This window comes from Entelurus aequoreus, linkage group LG13 (genome assembly GCF_033978785.1).
Source record: "Entelurus aequoreus isolate RoL-2023_Sb linkage group LG13, RoL_Eaeq_v1.1, whole genome shotgun sequence".
Lineage (NCBI taxonomy): Eukaryota > Metazoa > Chordata > Actinopteri > Syngnathiformes > Syngnathidae > Entelurus > Entelurus aequoreus.
The window spans coordinates 33,783,020-33,797,081 of NC_084743.1; positions in this window are offsets into that span (position 1 = coordinate 33,783,020).

A 14,062-nucleotide genomic window follows, 5' to 3' on the forward strand; every position below is an offset into this window, starting at 1 on the left:
CCACTTCACCAGGGAAGTGGAGAAAGCTAAATCTGTGTACTCTAACCGTCTACAGGAACAGTTCCGCTCCAATGATTCTGCGGCAGTTTGGAGAGGTCTAAGGGCCCTTACGAACTATAAGCCCAAAACCCCCCAGGCCCTGAATGACCGGACTCTCGCTCAGGGCCTCAACACACATTACTGTAGTCATGAACGGCCTTCAGCTCATCAAAGCCATGCTCCCCCCACCATCACCCTCCCCACCAATGCCAGCACTTCATTAAAGGAGTTAAAGGACTCAAAGGACTCCAAAAACATCATAAGACTGTAAAGACCCTCTCCATCAAAGAAGAGGATGTACGCCGGCAGTTCTTGAAGCTGAATACGCGGAAGGCCCCCGGGCCGGATGGTGTCCCCCCTTCCACTCTCAGACACTGTGCGGACCAGCTGGCTCCTGTCTTCTCTGACATTTTTAACACCTCTCTGGAGCTATGCCGCGTGCCATCCTGCTTTAAGACCTCTGCCATTGTCCCTGTCCCCAAGAAAGCACGGATCACAGGACTAAATGACTACAGGCCGGTCGCGCTGACGTCTGTGGTCATGAAGTCCTTTGAGCGCTTGGTCCTGCCCCACCTCAAGGACATCACCGCCCCCCTCCTGGACCCACTGCAGTTCGCCTACAGAGCCAACAGGTCTGTGGATGATGCAGTGAACCTGGCCCTCCACTCCATCCTGGAGCATCTGGACTCCCCAGGAACCTACGCTAGGATCCTGTTTGTGGACTTCAGCTCTGCCTTCAACACCATCCTCCCTGGACTGCTACGAGACAAGCTCTACCAGCTCAGCGTGCCCGACTCCCTCTGCAGTTGGATTAATGACTTCCTGACAGACGGCTGGAGAAGATTGTCTCGGACAGTCAAACCACAAACACTGGTACTCCTCAGGGCTGTGTACTCTCCCCCTGGCTCTTCTCCCTGTATACAAACTGCTGCACCTCCAGTCACCAATCCGTAAAACTGCTCAAGTTTGCGGATGACACCACCCTCATCGGGCTCATCTCGAATGGCGATGAGTCCGCCTACAGGAGAGAGGTGGACCGGCTGACGTCCCGGTGCAGCCTCAACAACCTGGAGCTGAACGCCCAGAAAACAGTGGAGATGATCATGGACTTCAGGAAAGTCACAGCCTCACCATCCCCCCTCACCCTGATTGACTCTCCCACCCACGTCCCCATTGTGGACTCCTTCCGTTTCTTGGGCACCACCATCACCCAGGACCTCAAGTGGGAGCTGACCATCAGCTCCCTCATCAAGAAGGCCCAGCAGAGGATGTACTTCCTGCGGCAGCTGAGGAAACTTAAGGTGCCGACCGAGATGCTGGTGCAGTTTTACTCAGCCATCATAGAGTCCATCCTGACCTCCTCCATCACAGTGTGGTTCCCCGGCACCACAGTCCAGGATAAGAATAGACTGCAGCACATCGTACGTGCTGCTGAGAAGGTGATTGGCTGCAAGCTCCCATCCCTCCAGGACTTGTTCTCCTCCAGGACCAGGAGGCGTGTGGGTCGGATCACAGCTGACTCTTCTCACCCTGGACACACACTATTCTCCCCTCTCCCCTCAGGCAGGAGACTACGCTCCATCCAGACCCACACCTCCCGCCACCTGAACAGTTTTTCCCCTCGGCCATCAGGCAAATGAACAATAACTCCTAACAGCAGCTTCTTGAATTTCTTCTAAGTCTATCTGATAGCTCAGTTACAGCTCTTTTTATTACCAAACATGTGTTATATGTGTTTTATGTCGCACGTTTGCACCAAGAAAAATTCCTAGTTTGTGAACCCGTTCTCAAACAATGGCAATAAAACTATTCTGATTCTGATTCTGATTCTGATAGATTACTCCCCTTAGCTGCATTGTTAGCCTCCTTGTACTTACTGTATATTACAAATTAGAATCCACTAAAAAAGAAAGACATATGTGTTCTTGTCTTACTTAGGGATTGTGAATGATAGACACATTTCCAAAAAAAGTGAAGTTCCTCTTCAACTTGTAAGGGAAGAACTAGGGGAACTGCACTTTTTTTTTAGAATTTTGCCTATCGTTCACAATTATTATGAAAGACATGACAACGGATGGATTTTTTTTAGTGCTTTCTAAATATTAAATAAAAGAAAATAAAAGTCTGCTTACAGCGGAGCCAATGGGATTTCCAATATTCCGGCCATAAAACCCATTCAAAAAGCGCCAACAATACTCCATTTACATTTCTTGACTTCAATATTAACCAAGTATTAGTGATATTGTTATTATAAGCGCTAACGCAGACAAACTATTTATAGCGGCACTGTCAACATATAGCAGTGCCTATGTTTACATTATCGAGAGGTCTGCTGCTTCCTCGCTTCCTTGCTCCTTGGAAATTTATTGTTGATCATAAATTTGGCCTATCACCTGGAAAGTAGATTGCTGAGGATGTAATCCGACAAGTTGGTACACTTTGACAGCCATTTAGGAACCGGAACTGGCAAGAACGACATGAAAAGACGTTTGGTCCCCCCGACCCCTCACTATGTTTCTTCCCTGGGATTATGAGTCATTCGTCATGTAAATGGGAATATATGAACATCCCAGCTGTCGGCATCATAATGACAGCAAATCTTCTCCAGTAAGTGATGTTTTATTAAAGTGATGTTTTATTGGTTTGTTGGCTCTCATAAAGTCTCCAGTGAGCATAAATCAGTGATGAAGGAAAAAAAAGCAAACGCCGTGATGTGTTTTTTATATTAATGCGCTGCATGTGCTTAAAATGATCAAAATACGTAAATAATCCATTTATTATTTATACATTATCATAAAGGTGCCCGTTATTATATTTCAGAAATACTTACATCATGTATATAAAACCTCAATGGAGGTGTTTGAATGTTTTTTTAAGGGCTTTGTAGGCAGAATTGAGCGGCTCCCATAGTCTCCATTGTAAGCGGAGTTTTGATCGCATGTATTTAATATTTAGAATGCATTAAAAAAAATAACATCCATTATCATGCCTCTCATAATGATAGTGAACGATTCCAAAATTCCCAAAAAAAAGTGCAGTTCCCCATTAAGGAAATATTTGTCCGCCTTTGGGCAAAGTGAAATGCCTTAGTTACTCTCTTTGGCCTTCGTTTTGCTTGAAACATAAACATAATGCTGTCACCCTGTTTTTTTTACCTGTATACACACACATTTTTCTCTCTAGTTTTAATGATGATGGGATGTACCAGGTACAGATGGAGTGAGAGTGGACAAGAGTGTGTGCTTCCAATGCACGTGCTAAGTTAACCTAAGGTTTAACATCTCCGCCAGTGTGGGGCATGTGTGTAGAGTGACCATCTTCAGAGAATGTGTTCGACTTTAGACGGGTGGGTCTTGTTTCCAGCAGTCTTCAATTCTAGGCACATTGCTATATTCAGACAGCCTTTAGAATAAACATTCTGGGAGCCCATGCACCTGGGGATAGGTTGATGGCAACACTAAATTGACCCTAGTGTGTGAATGTGAGTGTGAATGTTGTCTGTCTATCTGTGTCTATCTGCCATGAGGTGGCGACTTGTCCGGGGTGTATCCCGCCTTCCACCCGAGTGCAGCTGGGATAGGCTTCAGCACCCCCCGCGACCCCGAGAGGGTAAGCGGTAGAAAATGGATGGATGGATGGACTCTTGCCTGTAGAAGGGGGCTTCTGAACAACAGTTTAATTTAATTAATACCTGACCAAAAGGGCAATTGTGTAACTATTTCCTAAGAAAGTAAACGAGAAATGTACGGTGACAATTGTATTCTACTTGAGTACTGAATACAGCAATAGCGTGCTGTTAAATGGGTAAAGCAATCTATATCATTCAATCCAGTTTGTTATATGCTCGTATGTAAATATGTGATTCATATATTAATTTGTGTGCTTTCATCACAGCCAAAGATTTTAGCTTCTGATTGACTAGTAGCTAGTCCAAGATCCACCTTGCCTCTAACCCAAAGTCAGCGTGACCCCAGACAAGGTAAGTAGTAGATAATGAATCAATGAATGTGTTGAAGCCCACAAAATTGACATCTTCACTGGGGTTGTCCCGATACACCTTTTTCACTTCCGATGCTAATCTGATACCAATAATGTGGCCCTTTTTTGTAGTGTTGAACGTTAAAGATTTGATCAAGTGCAATTAGTCAAACAGACAACAATGGCAGGTATGTAAAACACTAACCTATTTAGTATTAAACGTCAATCAAAGTCAAAGTTTATTTATATAGCTCTTTATCACAAGTGTCTCAAAGGCCTGCACAAGCTACAAAGACATCCTTGGCTTAGATCCACATCAGGGCAAGAAAAAACTCAACCCAATGGGATACAATTATAAACCTTGGAGGGGACCGCAGATGGGCGGGGGGGGGGACCCGAGTGGCTCTAGTTAATAGTGTGAGAGTCCAGTCCATAGTGGGAACAGCAGAGGATCATCTAGAATGGAGACAAGTCAGCAGCTCAGAGACGTCCCCAACTGATGCACAGATGAGTGGTCCACCCCGGGTTCCGACTTTGAACAGCTAGCGCATCACCTGTCGGAACGTGTGGAATGGACTTTATAGTACCAGTAGAGTGGAAAAAGAAGTAGACTTTATATGCTTAGTTGTGTTTCATTGTATCCATTAAACCATATCCAATCATATTGACTTGACTCAGATCCTCCTGGTGGCTCAGCCACAGAGAGACGGGACCGCATTAGAGAGTCAGTACACAGCACTGCCATTATGGTCTTTGGAAAGAAACAGACAAAGAACAACGACTGGTTTGAGGCCAACTCCTCTATACTCACTCCAGCCGTAGAAGAACGCCGCAGAGCTCACCTGGAATACAAGCGATCCCCCAGCCAGAGGACACTGCAGGTGTACAGATCAGCCAAGAGCAAAGTACAGAGACTAGCAAGGCAATGTGCTAACGAAATACTGGCTCCAGCTCTGCCAGAGCATCCAGTTAGCGGCTGATACTGGAAACATCAGGGGCATGTACGAAGGCATCAAGAAAGCCATGGGCCCCACCAAGAAGGTTACAGCACCACTGAAGTCTGCCACGGGCGAGACATTCCAGGACAAAGGCAAGCAGATAGAGAGATGGGTGGCACACTATTCCAAACTGTACTCCAGACAGAATCAAGTCACATCCGATGCCCTTGCAGTCATTGAAAGCCTCCCTCTCATGGCTGAACTGAGAAACCCACTGTGGCTGAACTAAAGAAGGCCATTGAGAGCCTGTCCTCAGGGAAGTGCCTGGGAAGGATGGCATACCACCAGAAGTCATCAAGTGCGGTGACAGCACACTGAGGGAACATCTTTACGACCTCCTCTGTCAGTGCTGGGAGGAAGGAGCAGTACCTCAGGACATGAGAGATGCCAACATCGTTACCCTGTACAAGAACAAGGGTGATAGAAGCGATTGTAACAACTACAGAGGAATATCTCTCCTAAACATCGCAGGCAAAGTCTTCACATGAGTCCTCCTGAACAGACTGCAGAAGCTTGCTGATAGAGTATACCCAGAGTCACAGTGCAGGTTCCGCTCGGAAAGATCAACCATTGACATGGTCTTCACCATCAGGCAACTGCAAGAAAAAAGCAGAGAGCAGCACAAGCCCCTCTTTCTGGCCTTCATAGAGCTGACCAAAGCTTTCAACCTTGTCAGCAGGGATAGGCTCTTCACAGTCCTAGCGAAGATTGGCTGCCCACCGAGAATCCTGAGCATGATCAAGTGGTTCCATGACGGCATGAAAGGCACAGTTCAATATGACGGCTCAACGTCAGATGCCTTTGACATCCGCAGTGGCGTCAAGCAGGGCTGTGTCCTCGTTCCCACTCTCTACGGCATCTTCTTTGCCGTTCTGCTGAAGCACGCCTTCGGATCGTCCACCAAGGGTGTTTACCTCCACACTCGGTCAGATGGCCGACTGTTCAACCTGGCTCGCCTAAAAGCAAAGAGATAGAGGTAACCATCAGAGACATGCTGTTCGCAGATTACGCTGCTCTGGCCACCCACGCAGAAGAAGAGCTACAGAGCCTGATGGACCGCTTTGCAAAGGCATGCGACGAGTTCAGCCTGACTATCAGTTTGAAGAAGACAAATGTGATGGCCCCAGATGCTGAACCACCCTGTATCACCATCAAAGACTATGAACTAGAGGTTGTCAGCCAGTTCACATACCTTGGCTCCACCATCACTGACAACCTCTCACTGGAAGCAGAGATCAACAAGAGGATCGGCAAGGCATCCACAACCTTGGCCAGGTTGTCGCAAAGAGTGTGGAACAACAGCATGCTGACAATAAACACCAAGATCGCTGTGTATCGTGCCTGCGTGCTAAGCACTCTCTTGTACGCCAGCGAATCCGGGACTCTGTACTCCTCGCAGGAGAAGAGGCTAAGTGCTTTTCACACGCACTGCCTCCGTCGCATACTCGGGATTATAAGGAGCGATCGTGTGACAAACAACGAGGTGTTGATGCAAGCCAAGATTCTCAGCATGGTCACTCTGCTCCGTCAGCGTCGCCTTTGATGGCTGGGCCATGTGCGTCAAATGGACGATGGCCGGATCCCCAAAGACATCCTCTACGCAGAGCTTGCCTCTGGCAAGAGGACAACGGAACGGCCACATCTCAGCTTCAAGGATGTCTGCAAGCGTGACCTGAAAGCGCGAGGCAAAACCCCGCCAGCTTGCAGATGAGAAGCGAGCTCAGAGAAAGAGCAAGCAACTACATCCTGTAGCTGACTCGACCTATAAATGTACCAAGTGCAACAGAGACTGTCACTCCCGTGTGGGTCTGTACAGCCACAGCAGACGCTGCATGACCAATTAAATCATATCCAAGGGGCGCCAATCCAATCCATTGTCTTCCAAGACTTACGGATGCCAACAACAACAACAACAATCATATTTACAATCTGCAAAGTATGTAAAAACAAAGTTTAAACATCACAAAATGCCACAAATTCAGTCAGCCATTTTGAATATTCCGCTCCTAATACCTTCGGCTATTTCCGGAGATTAACTTCACAATGGGAATGCTTCTCCACTCTGACCATAGTATCAGATCAGTCATCCTGGAAATTAGACAGACAGGTGCTGTCTATCATTCACAATCCTTATGTAAGACATGAACACATATGTTGTTCTTTTACTTAAGCAATGTAAGTCATAAATAAATAAATACATAAAAAGTCAGCTAACAATGTGGTCAATGGGGGCTCTCTTTTCCGCCCACAAAACCCTCTAAATAACCATACAAAAGCCGCCAGCAATATTTTTTATAATTATCCTGGCCTGACTATTAACCAAATATTAGCGATGTTGTTATTATAAGTGCTAGCGCAGACAAGGTAATTTAGTGGGGGATTGATAACACACAACTCAGTAGCCCTCTGCTGCTTTACTGTGAGCTGGCCGCGATGTCCTGCTGCTCCCGCATCATTGTGTCCCGGCTCTTCAAAAGTATTCTAGATTATAAATCATGCCTTTCATCTGGATATCAGGAGGATTTTGCCATAAATCTGAAAGTTGTCATCTATGACATTTAATGTATGCCCGGAGATGGAGACAAACACACACAACCTAAGACAGTCTCTGCAGGGATACTTTCTTGTTAACCCTTTGTGTGCATATTGATTAATTCCTTATATGAACGGAATGATATGGACATCCTCTCAGTCGTCATCAAAGTAAGAGCAGACATTGTACAGTAAGCTATCGTTTTATTATATTTGTAGTTTGTATTTCTTGGTTAGCACTTAGCAACACTGTTGTATGATGCTTAGTGTTTCACTAAAGCTGGATCTGTTTAAAGTTAAAGTACCACTGATAGCCACACACACACTAGGTGTGGTGAAATGACCCTCTGCATTCGACCCATTCCCTTGTTCCACCCCCTGGGAGGTGAGGGGAGCAGTGAGCAGCAGCGGTGGCCGCAAAATAGAGGTTCTAACAGGATCAGTTTCTGGATTAAAATTTTCCCAAAGTAATCGTTGTTTGCTCTCACATTGTTGTTGATAGCGAGGGGATCTGTGGTTCCCACCTCTACGTCACACGATGACGTGTTTGGCCAGGTCATTATCTCTCCAAATGGCTCTGGAATCTCCGTGAGATTGATACTATTTTGATCATTTCTATTTTTTTGCAAACTTTGGAAGTCTTTAGGTGTCATCACTAAGATATATATGATAATAGCTGCAATATAGAGGCAACTTGTTTTTCCACTCTACTGGTACTTTAAATTTAATTTGAGTGGTAATTGTTTTTGGCGACACCTAGTGACCACAATAATTCATGAAGTTGAACTCATGACGCAGGAAGTTAAATGACACAGACATGTTTGCTACTGGATACTTTTTAATACGCTTCTGCCTTGGAGACTTTGTATGTGTAAGTAATGTGCAACTATAATCACTTAAAAATTGTTTATAAACTGGACCTGGGCCGAAAGAACCTTTTAGTTTTGCTGCCATCTCCTTCTGGAACTTCTTTAGTCAGTAACTACTTTTCTTCCAGCCAACGTGTCCACCTTCAGTATTGTTCAATTAAGGTCACTTATGAGGGGTGTTCCTATCAACATTTTTGGCTTGCTGTTGTAAGTGAGATTTTTCATTGCACATTCTTTGATAGCAGGTTATAGTTTGCTTAATGCATATACATTTATCATTTGCAAATTCACCAAATCATTAATTTTCAATATTCTTTATTCAAAATGTAACAGGTTTGATTGTTCTCAATCGCTAACATGATGTATTATTCTAACTGACATTCTTTCTAACAATGTTAGTGAATTAAACATATTTATGTTGTTTTTTTCCCCATGTTTTTACACAAGAACTCAGATGTGTTAACATTAGCGAGCAGTAGAGAATATGGAGTGATTTTTGGGTTCAGAGCATATTTTTTCTTCATTCATTATCGATGTATTTCTTGCCACCTTTTGTTGCATATTTTCATACGAGATTTCCAGTTAATTTGATTATTATTACACATGTGATTAATTTCACCCTATGTTTGCCCATGTCGTTTTTAGTACTATTATGTTTTAGTCTTACTAATATTCAAAGATGATGAAGAAAATCTTTCATTGTCACATGTATAACGTATACAGTGAAATGTAGACAAATGTAGTTTGTGGAGGCGTTTCAAGATTGCGTTTGAAACCATGCCGCACTTTCTTAAAAAGTATCAAATTAATATTTTAAAATATTTACACTTTCTAAATAAAGTAATCATCACTATTTTTTTTCCAGACAGTCGACAATAAACTTCAAGAACATTGTATAGATTTGCCGGTCATATCATTGGATACACCTGCACACTCGCCGATAGATCAGACTAGCTCCATAAAGAAAAAGATGCTTTTGGCAGAATTTATGTCACTGCGTGTTGCATGTCACAGTTATTGTGTGCATGCCAAGATTATACAAAAAAATACTTTATCCTACCTATTTTTTTGTGTTTCTTCATTGCATGAAGCAGATAGGAGAAGCTCCTCTCCCTCTGGTTGAGAGCTAGACTTAATTCCAGATAAGGACATCTCGCTCACCTTGATGTAATTTTGGAGCCACTGCAAAAAAAAGACAAAACTGTATGCAAGCTCACACCTAAATGCATGAAGATACTTTAAACAACATGCATAAGTGAGCAAAAAACATATTTAATCACAGTGGACCTATGATGCACTTTTGGAATGTTGCCTATCGTTCACAATCATTATGGGAGACAACAACACATATCTTTTTTTTATTATTTTAAAGATGTTAAAAAAGGCTTGCAAGATGCGGCTAACGGCAGTCACCATTGTGGCCTTCAAAACCCTCTATAATACAACTTCAAACTCTCCATCAATGTTTTATATACACACAGCAATTATATATATATATATATATATATATATATATATATATATATATATATATATATATATATATATATATATATATATATATATATATATATATAATGTAGTAACAGACACGATAACAATATGTAAAATATTTACCATATTTTGGTCATTTTATGCATTATCGTAACTTATTTCCTTATCGTCATTTATTTCCGTTTCCATAGCAACGTACTTCCGACTTGCTGCAACAAATGTGTGTTCCTATTTCCAGCAACAGTGTGTTTTAATCATGGCAGGCTTGGTAATAGATGACGAAGACAACTATTTTTGGACAAATGAGGATTTGCAATCTTATCTTTTTGAAGCTGAACATACAGAGGATGAACTGCTGGTAAAAGAAGCAAATACGAAGGAAGGGTGAATGTTGGATCAGACTGAAGCCGGGAGAGCGAGGTCAGTGAGACTTCACGCTGCAAATGTGGAGCTCGGAGCCAAGCTATGCCGACATAAATGGAGTGCTTACTCAAACTAAAAGAAAATGTCTTTGGCCAGCAGGACCAAACAGAAAACTGTCCATTGAGTAAGTCACTATAATTGTCAGAGTTTGTAGGTGACGAACCCCAAAATGCAGAGGCGGCAGGCATTGAACAGGAAAACATGATTTAATTAAACACTATAGCAAAAAAACAAACAAAAGGCGCGCACAAGGCGGAGAACAAACTAGGCTATGAACTAAAATAGCACAGATGTGATGGGACACAAGTAGGGGATTTTATTGTTTTATTGCCATGCATGTTTTATAGTGTTTTATTGCTGTGGATTTTAATTGCATGTTTTAGTTGGGGGTTAAATCACCAAAATGATTCCCGGGCGCGGCGCCGCTGCTGCCCACTGCTCCCCAAGGGGATGGGTCAAATGCAGAGGACAAATTTCACCACATCTAGTGTCTATGTGACAATCATTGGTACTTTAATCTTAATCTTAATCTTTATACTATAGAATTTGATTGTATTTTTAATTGCATGTTTTTATACTTCGGAATTTTATTTTATTTTTAATTGCATGTTTTTACACCTTGTGGACTTCGCTGGCATTTTAAGACTCGCCCCTTTTAGCTTGTTTCCCCTAGTAACCAAGGTGCCCAATCGAACGGCACCTGAAATTAGACTCACCTGTGGAGCATTAAGACTGCACATTTAAAAGGACGAGGAGCAGCAGGAGGAAGCGACCGGAGAGGATCGACCGGCTTTGCCGAGAGCGACCGGGGAGGGACGCGCGCAGGATGGGAAGGAACCCCCGGACTACACAGCCGACCCCGCAGGCTACCGGAGTGAACCCCAAGACGCCCACAACACGCAGGGGCAGAGGAAACTCTGCCTCGGAAGTAAGTGACGTTTGTTGTGGATCTGTGGGGGCAACCAACTGCCTTGGGCTGTGGGCTTGCGGGCTCGTGCGTTGTACGCTGGCTGTGTGGTCCTGTGGACAGGGGGCGATCGGGGACCCAGAGACCTGCGGCGACCCCCGGGAGCGACCAGGAGGCGGAGCGAGACGGGAGGGGTACCGCCACATAGGTCCCGACTGGCGAGGAGAGTGGGCGTACCCAAGACTTCGACGTGGAACTACAGCAAGGGCAGGGGAAACCCTGCCTTGCGTGTAAGTGTGGCGTCAGCCCGGAGAGCGTCTCCTTGGTTTTAAAAGATTTTATCCCCGTGGCCTGCCTCCGTGTTAATTGTGTGTGCAGGCGGACGCCGTGGAAGTGGGCGGAGCCAGGACGCGGAATCCCTAAGCCTGTCGCGGCTGTACCCTCACAATAATGATATTTTTAGCGTTGTCAACTGGACTGGTTTTAGCTATATTGTAATAAATTGTGAACAAGCAAAATCATCTTCCCTTATTTTGGACAGCTGCTCTCACTTCATTGGGTTCTTAATATTTTACATTTGTTTTTAGCAACATTTTTATTAGATTTTAAATATACCACCGCTCGGGTCCATCACACAAAGGCTAACTGTGGACAAGAAACAAAAACACTTACTGTGACACGAAGGAACTATGACTTGAGCGGAGTGGACAAAAGTAGACAGAGCTACAACGACAACTAGTGACAGGTAGAAGCTACAGGTAGAAGTGACAATAATCCAGCCGTGACTGGAGGGCAGGGCAGGTATAAATAGCAGCTGGTTGATTGGCACCAGGTGTGGCCCGGTACCAATCAGCCACAGCTGAGGGGACAGCACTCAGAGAGACAATAAGGAAATGAAGACAAAATAAAAGCACTGACAGGAAACTAAGACAAACGCAACCAAACTGTCAGGGGCAACCCTGACAATAATATTGATCATGATACATGCAGCACATCATGCTTGTTAGCTCAACTACAACTGTTGAGCTAGCGGTGTACAATCTAAACATGAAATGCGGGCTAATACTTTACAGATACTGTAATGTGATGATGTTTTTCAGTCAGTACAGATTGGTGTCCTATTACATTGTGTTGTACATTACAAAATCATAGCCATTCAGCTGCCGACGCAAACATCTCGTTTACGGCTAATCCCGTAGCCTGCTATCACGTAGCTCTCCTGGTGCCATGGTAACTGAGGAGAGAAAGGAAAACAAAAAGGAGGGCAAGCACAAAAACAAGGAAAAGCAAGGGTGCAATGACAAAAATGCAACAATACCCCCCCTCCCCCTTAATGGACGCCACTTCTGTCTAACAAATCAGACAGAAGTAAGGGGTCAAGGATGAGCGAGCGGGATACCCATAAAAGATCTTCAGGCCCGTACCCTCCCCAGTCTACCTGGTACTAGAAACCCCTGCCTGTTCTTCTTACATCTAAAATGGCCTTCAGAGAACAAGCAGAATGACCGTCGATCAGCCTGGGTGGAAGAGGAGGCACCTCGGGAGGGCTCAGGTCACAGGAGACTACAGGAAGACGAAGCTGGACTGAAGTGGGGCAGATGATGCGTTCAATTGGGTAGGGTCCAATAAACCTGGGCTAAAGTTTATGAGAGTCTGTGTACAACAGTAGGTCAGCCAAACCCTCTGGCCAAGCCTGTACTCGGGTGCAGGGACATGGTGACGATTTGTCAATCGCTGGTTACGCTCAGGGGTGCGGAAGAAGGCAGCCCGGGGGTTGCGCCAGGCGTGCACGGCGTAGATGGTTGGCGACTAATGGTACGGGCCTCTGACTTCAGAGATGGGAAAGCTGGTGGCTGAAAACCGCAGGCGGCGTGGAAGGGAGAGACCCCTGTGGCAGAACTAATCAGGGAGTTGTGGGCATATTTAATCCATGGCAAGTGGAATGACCATGAAGGGGGTTGCTGGTGGCAGACACACTGAATTGTGGCTTCCAATTCTATGATTGTTTGCTCCGTCTGGCCATTTGTCTGTGGATGGCAACCTGAAGACGAACTCGGTGATGCTTCCAGGAACTGGCAGAAAACCTTCCAGACTGCGGACGAAAATGGTGGACTGTGTTGCCATTGGAAGGCGAAAGTCCCGTAACAAAATCCAAATCGATATGTGACCAAGGGCGGGAGGGGATAAGCAATAGCCTCAAAAGTCCAGCAGGAGCCTGATAAGAATACTTATTGCGGGCACAGACAGAGCAAGCGGACACACGTTCTCTAGCCTCCCTTCTCATGGAAGGCCACCAAAAACACTGCACCAGAAGAAAAACGGTCCGATTTACTCTCGAATGGCAAGCCAGCTTGGAGCTGTGCACCCAGGACAGCACTTTTGAACAAAGTTGAGTTGTAACAACGTTTAAGTTCCTTTTTCCACTTCCTTTTCCACACTCCAAACATTTGTAGGCTGCAGGTGATGAGTTGATGGCAGGCAGGTGAGTGATTAGGTAGCTGGGATCAGCTGTGCCAGGCTGAGAGCTGGAGCCAAGCCTACGGCCAAAACACGCCCACTCTCCCAAAGACACACAGAGAGACAAACACAGACACAGACAGAGACTGTGACAGTTTCTTTGATTGTGTTTATTTATTGCCTCTGTTTAGCCATAGCAGCACTCATAACTTGTTTAACTCAACTATCCTCGTACCTTACGGCAGAAGGAGTCCGAGTTGGAGGTGTCGGACTGATCAGAAATACTTTAAATCTGTGTAACTCCAACAGCTTGATCTTTGTGGTCTTCAGGTTGCTAGAAAACCGCATGAGCTAGCGTTGTAGCT